The sequence below is a fragment of the Balaenoptera borealis genome, assembly GCF_965194805.1.
Source record: "Balaenoptera borealis genome assembly, chromosome: 5".
Lineage (NCBI taxonomy): Eukaryota > Metazoa > Chordata > Mammalia > Artiodactyla > Balaenopteridae > Balaenoptera > Balaenoptera borealis.
In genome coordinates this window covers 107,349,655-107,358,178 of record NC_138862.1, presented here as the reverse complement: position 1 = coordinate 107,358,178, position 8,524 = coordinate 107,349,655, and positions in this window count along the sequence as shown.

Sequence of the window (8,524 nt, the reverse complement as noted above, 5' to 3'; positions counted from 1 at the left end):
AAAAGGGCCATGCTGAAAAAAGTGTGAAAACCAGAAATGCAGGACAGGCCAAGGAGAAATGGGAGCCTTGCTCCGCTGATGGGTGGGTTGCAAATTGCCAACAGCCACTCTGGAGAAGTGTACGGTGTGTCCGGAAACATCTAAAAAACACAGCTTAGAGAGCATTGGGCACTTCTGCTCATGGGCGTATAAATTGGGAAAGCTAAAAATCAGCAAGACACAGGCACCCCAAAGTTTAGGGCTGCTCTGTTGACAAAACCTCCACTTCATTACACCTTAAATATCCCAGGAAAGAGAAAAATGGATAAAGAATTTCTGGTCCTTATGTACAAGGGACTATCACTCAGCCATGAAATCAATGTCATAAGGCTAGTAGCATCATGATGAGTGGATTTAGGTACGAGGATTCTAAGTGAAATAAGTCACACAGAAAAAGACACTTATCATAAGATATCACTTATAGAGGGAATGTAAAATCCGCTACACTTGAACTGAATTACAAAACAGAACAGTCACACGTTTAGAAAACACACTATGGCTGCTTAACGGGAAAGGTGAGGTGGGGTGATGCATAAAACAAGGGTTTCAAATTAGCTCACATACCGTTCCATAAACCCAATATGTAATAGACAAGACCTACTCCTTCCTCAGTGAACTGGACTCAACACCTCCTATTCACCGCACAAGAATATATCTGACTAGTAAGAATCTTAAAACCTATGTATGATTATCTCTCTGTAAGTGAGTCAAGTGGGTGTAAAGCGGCATAAACACAGCAGTGAACAGCAGCTAAACCCCATTATAAAAATCAATTACTTTTCAAAACCCATGAAACAAAGACAGTGAAAGAGAGAGAAATTCTTACAAAATTCGTTCAGGGGCTGTGAGGCAATCTGGATTCACCAAACCTAGACAAACAGCTGGAGGAGACATAAAGGTGGACACTCTTGGGCTTGAGAGGTTTGGTGAGGTTGGGTGAGCAAACGCAGACCCTTTCAAGTAATACTGCGTGGTACCCATCCCATGGGTCCCAAAACTCCAGGTTCAAGGGCATCTTCCTACATCGAAAACATGCATGAGAATCCAAGAAGATGGTACACCGTGTGATCGGGAAAGGTTTCTAAAACGCACCTCATTTCTCATCTCCTTGTGCTCGGGTTCGCCATTCCAGCCGCTTTACTAGCAATCTCCCTACTTGGAGAATCAGCACCTTTAACCTCCGGTTCCGTACAGGTTGCAATTTGTCCTGAGGATGAACGGGAAGAGGGGGAACCAATGAGAGACAAGCTCTAGGTGTGGGGGCAGGCACAGGTCACTCTATTTTCCCATCAGGAAGAAGAGATAACCACAGGCTCAGCCTGCCCCCCGGAACCAGAATAGGGCCAGAAGCAATCCTGCGCTTTTGCGGCCAGCTCCCACAAAAGCGAGTTGAAAAATGGAGCTCAGGGGCACTGCAATTCACAAACCTGCACAGTTATAAATGATAACTCTCGTCCACAAATATATTGAGGGAAGGCAACGAAGAGGATTTGAAAGCAAGGCAGAATTGCAGGAAACAGATTTCAGGAGGTAGATTCGAATCGCCTTGAAAGCACATGAAAAGCGGCAAAACGTCCACAATGATGCCCTTGGCCAAAAAGGGCGTATGCGTTTTTTCCTGAATATATTCAGGAAAAAACGCATACGTCCTTTTTGGCCAACCAAGCCACCTGGAAAGGCAAATCAGCGCTACAAAGAAGTCTCGCTTCCCATCGGTCAAAAGGGCCATGCTGAAAAATGTGTAAAAACCAGAAATGCAGGACAGGCCAAGGAGAAATGGGAGCCTTGCTACGCGGATGGGTGGGTTGCAAATTGCCAACAGCCACTCTGGAGAAGTGTACGGTGTGTCCGGAAACATCTAAAAAACACAGCTTAGAGAGCATTGGGCACTTCTGCTCATGGGCGTATAAATTGGGAAAGCTAAAAATCAGCAAGACACAGGCACCCCAAAGTTTAGGGCTGCTCTGTTGACAAAACCTCCACTTCATTACACCTTAAATATCCCAGGAAAGAGAAAAATGGATAAAGAATTTCTGGTCCTTATGTACAAGGGACTATCACTCAGCCATGAAATCAATGTCATAAGGCTAGTAGCATCATGATGAGTGGATTTAGGTACGAGGATTCTAAGTGAAATAAGTCACACAGAAAAAGACACTTATCATAAGATATCACTTATAGAGGGAATGTAAAATCCGCTACACTTGAACTGAATTACAAAACAGAACAGTCACACATTTAGAAAACACACTATGGCTGCTTAACGGGAAAGGTGAGGTGGGGTGAGGCATAAAACAAGGGTTTCAAATTAGCTCACATACCGTTCCATAAACCCAATATGTAATAGACAAGACCTACTCCTTCCTCAGTGAACTGGACTCAACACCTCCTATTCACCGCACAAGAATATATCTGACTAGTAAGAATCTTAAAACCTATGTATGATTATCTCTCTGTAAGTGAGTCAAGTGGGTGTAAAGCAGCATATACACAGCAGTGAACAGCAGCTAAACCCCATTATAAAAATCAATTACTTTTCAAAACCCATGAAACAAAGACAGTGAAAGAGAGAGAAATTCTTACAAAATTCGTTCAGGGGCTGTGAGGCAACCTGGATTCACCAAACCTAGACAAACAGCTGGAGGAGACATAAAGGTGGACACTCTTGGGCTTGAGAGGTTTGGTGAGGTTGGGTGAGCAAACGCAGACCCTTTCAAGTAATACTGCGTGGTACCCATCCCATGGGTCCCAAAACTCCAGGTTCAAGGGCATCTTCCTACATCGAAAACATGCATGAGAATCCAAGAAGATGGTACACCGTGTGATCGGGAAAGGTTTCTAAAACGCACCTCATTTCTCATCTCCTTGTGCTCGGGTTCGCCATTCCAGCCGCTTTACTAGCAATCTCCCTACTTGGAGAATCAGCACCTTTAACCTCCGGTTCCGTACAGGTTGCAATTTGTCCTGAGGATGAACGGGAAGAGGGGGAACCAATGAGAGACAAGCTCTAGGTGTGGGGGCAGGCACAGGTCACTCTATTTTCCCATCAGGAAGAAGAGATAACCACAGGCTCAGCCTGCCCCCCGGAACCAGAATAGGGCCAGAAGCAATCCTGCGCTTTTGCGGCCAGCTCCCACAAAAGCGAGTTGAAAAATGGAGCTCAGGGGCACTGCAATTCACAAACCTGCACAGTTATGAATGATAACTCTCGTCCACAAATATATTGAGGGAAGGCAACGAAGAGGATTTGAAAGCAAGACAGAATTGCAGGAAACAGATTTCAGGAGGTAGATTCGAATCGCCTTGAAAGCACATGAAAAGCGGCAAAACGTCCACAATGATGCCCTTGGCCAAAAAGGGCGTATGCGTTTTTTCCTGAATATATTCAGGAAAAAACGCATACGTCCTTTTTGGCCAACCAAGCCACCTGGAAAGGCAAATCAGCGCTACAAAGAAGTCTCGCTTCCCATCGGTCAAAAGGGCCATGGTGAAAAAAGTGTAAAAACCAGAAATGCAGGACAGGCCAAGGAGAAATGGGAGCCTTGCTACGCGGATGGGTGGGTTGCAAATTGCCAACAGCCACTCTGGAGAAGTGTACGGTGTGTCCGGAAACATCTAAAAAACACAGCTTAGAGAGCATTGGGCACTTCTGCTCATGGGCGTATAAATTGGGAAAGCTAAAAATCATCAAGAAACAGGCACCCCAAAGTTTAGGGCTGCTCTGTTGACAAAACCTCCACTTCATTACACCTTAAATATCCCAGGAAAGAGAAAAATGGATAAAGAATTTCTGGTCCTTATGTACAAGGGACTATCACTCAGCCATGAAATCAATGTCATAAGGCTAGTAGCATCATGATGAGTGGATTTAGGTACGAGGATTCTAAGTGAAATAAGTCACACAGAAAAAGACACTTATCATAAGGTATCACTTATAGAGGGAATGTAAAATCCGCTACACTTGAACTGAATTACAAAACAGAACAGTCACACATTTAGAAAACACACTATGGCTGCTTAACGGGAAAGGTGAGGTGGGGTGAGGCATAAAACAAGGGTTTCAAATTAGCTCACATACCGTTCCATAAACCCAATATGTAATAGACAAGACCTACTCCTTCCTCAGTGAACTGGACTCAACACCTCCTATTCACCGCACAAGAATATATCTGACTAGTAAGAATCTTAAAACCTATGTATGATTATCTCTCTGTAAGTGAGTCAAGTGGGTGTAAAGCAGCATATACACAGCAGTGAACAGCAGCTAAACCCCATTATAAAAATAAATTACTTTTCAAAACCCATGAAACAAAGACAGTGAAAGAGAGAGAAATTCTTACAAAATTCGTTCAGGTGCTGTGAGGCAACCTGGATTGACCATACCTAGACAAACAGCTGGAGGAGACATAAAGGTGGACACTCTTGGGCTTGAGAGGTTTGGTGAGGTTGGGTGAGCAAACGCAGACCCTTTCAAGTAATACTGCGTGGTACCCATCCCATGGGTCCCAAAACTCCAGGTTCAAGGGCATCTTCCTACATCGAAAACATGCATGAGAATCCAAGAAGATGGTACACCGTGTGATCGGGAAAGGTTTCTAAAACGCACCTCATTTCTCATCTCCTTGTGCTCGGGTTCGCCATTCCAGCCGCTTTACTAGCAATCTCCCTACTTGGAGAATCAGCACCTTTAACCTCCGGTTCCGTACAGGTTGCAATTTGTCCTGAGGATGAACGGGAAGAGGGGGAACCAATGAGAGACAAGCTCTAGGTGTGGGGGCAGGCACAGGTCACTCTATTTTCCCATCAGGAAGAAGAGATAACCACAGGCTCAGCCTGCCCCCCGGAACCAGAATAGGGCCAGAAGCAATCCTGCGCTTTTGCGGCCAGCTCCCACAAAAGCGAGTTGAAAAATGGAGCTCAGGGGCACTGCAATTCACAAACCTGCACAGTTATAAATGATAACTCTCGTCCACAAATATATTGAGGGAAGGCAACGAAGAGGATTTGAAAGCAAGGCAGAATTGCAGGAAACAGATTTCAGGAGGTAGATTCGAATCGCCTTGAAAGCACATGAAAAGCGGCAAAACGTCCACAATGATGCCCTTGGCCAAAAAGGGCGTATGCGTTTTTTCCTGAATATATTCAGGAAAAAACGCATACGTCCTTTTTGGCCAACCAAGCCACCTGGAAAGGCAAATCAGCGCTACAAAGAAGTCTCGCTTCCCATCGGTCAAAAGGGCCATGCTGAAAAAAGAGTAAAAACCAGAAATGCAGGACAGGCCAAGGAGAAATGGGAGCCTTGCTACGCGGATGGGTGGGTTGCAAATTGCCAACAGCCACTCTGGAGAAGTGTACGGTGTGTCCGGAAACATCTAAAAAACACAGCTTAGAGAGCATTGGGCACTTCTGCTCATGGGCGTATAAATTGGGAAAGCTAAAAATCATCAAGAAACAGGCACCCCAAAGTTTAGGGCTGCTCTGTTGACAAAACCTCCACTTCATTACACCTTAAATATCCCAGGAAAGAGAAAAATGGATAAAGAATTTCTGGTCCTTATGTACAAGGGACTATCACTCAGCCATGAAATCAATGTCATAAGGCTAGTAGCATCATGATGAGTGGATTTAGGTACGAGGATTCTAAGTGAAATAAGTCACACAGAAAAAGACACTTATCATAAGATATCACTTATAGAGGGAATGTAAAATCCGCTACACTTGAACTGAATTACAAAACAGAACAGTCACACGTTTAGAAAACACACTATGGCTGCTTAACGGGAAAGGTGAGGTGGGGTGAGGCATAAAACAAGGGTTTCAAATTAGCTCACATACCGTTCCATAAACCCAATATGTAATAGACAAGACCTACTCCTTCCTCAGTGAACTGGACTCAACACCTCCTATTCACCGCACAAGAATATATCTGACTAGTAAGAATCTTAAAACCTATGTATGATTATCTCTCTGTAAGTGAGTCAAGTGGGTGTAAAGCGGCATAAACACAGCAGTGAACAGCAGCTAAACCCCATTATAAAAATCAATTACTTTTCAAAACCCATGAAACAAAGACAGTGAAAGAGAGAGAAATTCTTACAAAATTCGTTCAGGGGCTGTGAGGCAACCTGGATTCACCAAACCTAGACAAACAGCTGGAGGAGACATAAAGGTGGACACTCTTGGGCTTGAGAGGTTTGGTGAGGTTGGGTGAGCAAACGCAGACCCTTTAAAGTAATACTGCGTGGTACCCATCCCATGGGTCCCAAAACTCCAGGTTCAAGGGCATCTTCCTACATCGAAAACATGCATGAGAATCCAAGATGATGGTACACCGTGTGATCGGGAATGGTTTCTAAAACTCACCTCATTTCTCATCTCCTTGTGCTCGGGTTCGCCATTCCAGCCGCTTTACTAGCAATCTCCCTACTTGGAGAATCAGCACCTTTAACCTCCTGTTCCGTACAGGTTGCAATTTGTCCTGAGGATGAACGGGAAGAGGGGGAACCAATGAGAGACAAGCTCTAGGTGTGGGGGCAGGCACAGGTCACCCTATTTTCCCATCAGGAAGAAGAGATAACCACAGGCTCAGCCTGCCCCCCGGAACCAGAATAGGACCAGAAGCAATCCTGCGCTTTTGCGGCCAGCTCCCACAAAAGCGAGTTGAAAAATGGAGCTCAGGGGCACTGCAATTCACAAACCTGCACAGTTATAAATGATAACTCTCGTCCACAAATATATTGAGGGAAGGCAACGAAGAGGATTTGAAAGCAAGGCAGAATTGCAGGAAACAGACTTCAGGAGGTAGATTCGAATCGCCTTGAAAGCACATGAAAAGCGGCAAAACGTCGACAATGATGCCCTTGGCCAAAAAGGGCGTATGCGTTTTTTCCTGAATATATTCAGGAAAAAACGCATACGTCCTTTTTGGCCAACCAAGCCACCTGGAAAGGCAAATCAGCGCTACAAAGAAGTCTCGCTTCCCATCGGTCAAAAGGGCCATGCTTAAAAAAGTGTAAAAACCAGAAATGCAGGACAGGCCAAGGAGAAATGGGAGCCTTGCTACGCGGATGGGTGGGTTGCAAATTGCCAACAGCCACTCTGGAGAAGTGTACGGTGTGTCCGGAAACATCTAAAAAACACAGCTTAGAGAGCATTGGGCACTTCTGCTCATGGGCGTATAAATTGGGAAAGCTAAAAATCAGCAAGACACAGGCACCCCAAAGTTTAGGGCTGCTCTGTTGACAAAACCTCCACTTCATTACACCTTAAATATCCCAGGAAAGAGAAAAATGGATAAAGAATTTCTGGTCCTTATGTACAAGGGACTATCACTCAGCCATGAAATCAATGTCATAAGGCTAGTAGCATCATGATGAGTGGATTTAGGTACGAGGATTCTAAGTGAAAAAAGTCACACAGAAAAAGACACTTATCGTAAGATATCACTTATAGAGGGAATGTAAAATCCGCTACACTTGAACTGAATTACAAAACAGAACAGTCACACGTTTAGAAAACAAACTATGGCTGCTTAACGGGAAAGGTGAGGTGGGGTGAGGCATAAAACAAGGGTTTCAAATTAGCTCACATACCGTTCCATAAACCCAATATGTAATAGACAAGACCTACTCCTTCCTCAGTGAACTGGACTCAACACCTCCTATTCACCGCACAAGAATATATCTGACTAGTAAGAATCTTAAAACCTATGTATGATTATCTCTCTGTAAGTGAGTCAAGTGGGTGTAAAGCAGCATAAACACAGCAGTGAACAGCAGCTAAACCCCATTATAAAAATCAATTACTTTTCAAAACCCATGAAACAAAGACAGTGAAAGAGAGAGAAATTCTTACAAAATTCGTTCAGGTGCTGTGAGGCAACCTGGATTGACCATACCTAGACAAACAGCTGGAGGAGACATAAAGGTGGACACTCTTGGGCTTGAGAGGTTTGGTGAGGTTGGGTGAGCAAACGCAGACCCTTTCAAGTAATACTGCGTGGTACCCATCCCATGGGTCCCAAAACTCCAGGTTCAAGGGCATCTTCCTACATCGAAAACATGCATGAGAATCCAAGATGATGGTACACCGTGTGATCGGGAAAGGTTTCTAAAACGCACCTCATTTCTCATCTCCTTGTGCTCGGGTTCGCCATTCCAGCCGCTTTACTAGCAATCTCCCTACTTGGAGAATCAGCACCTTTAACCTCCTGTTCCGTACAGGTTGCAATTTGTCCTGAGGATGAACGGGAAGAGGGGGAACCAATGAGAGACAAGCTCTAGGTGTGGGGGCAGGCACAGGTCACTCTATTTTCCCATCAGGAAGAAGAGATAACCACAGGCTCAGCCTGCCCCCCGGAACCAGAATAGGGCCAGAAGCAATCCTGCGCTTTTGCGGCCAGCTCCCACAAAAGTGAGTTGAAAAATGGAGCTCAGGGGCACTGCAATTCACAAACCTGCAGAGTTATAAATGATAACTCTCGCCC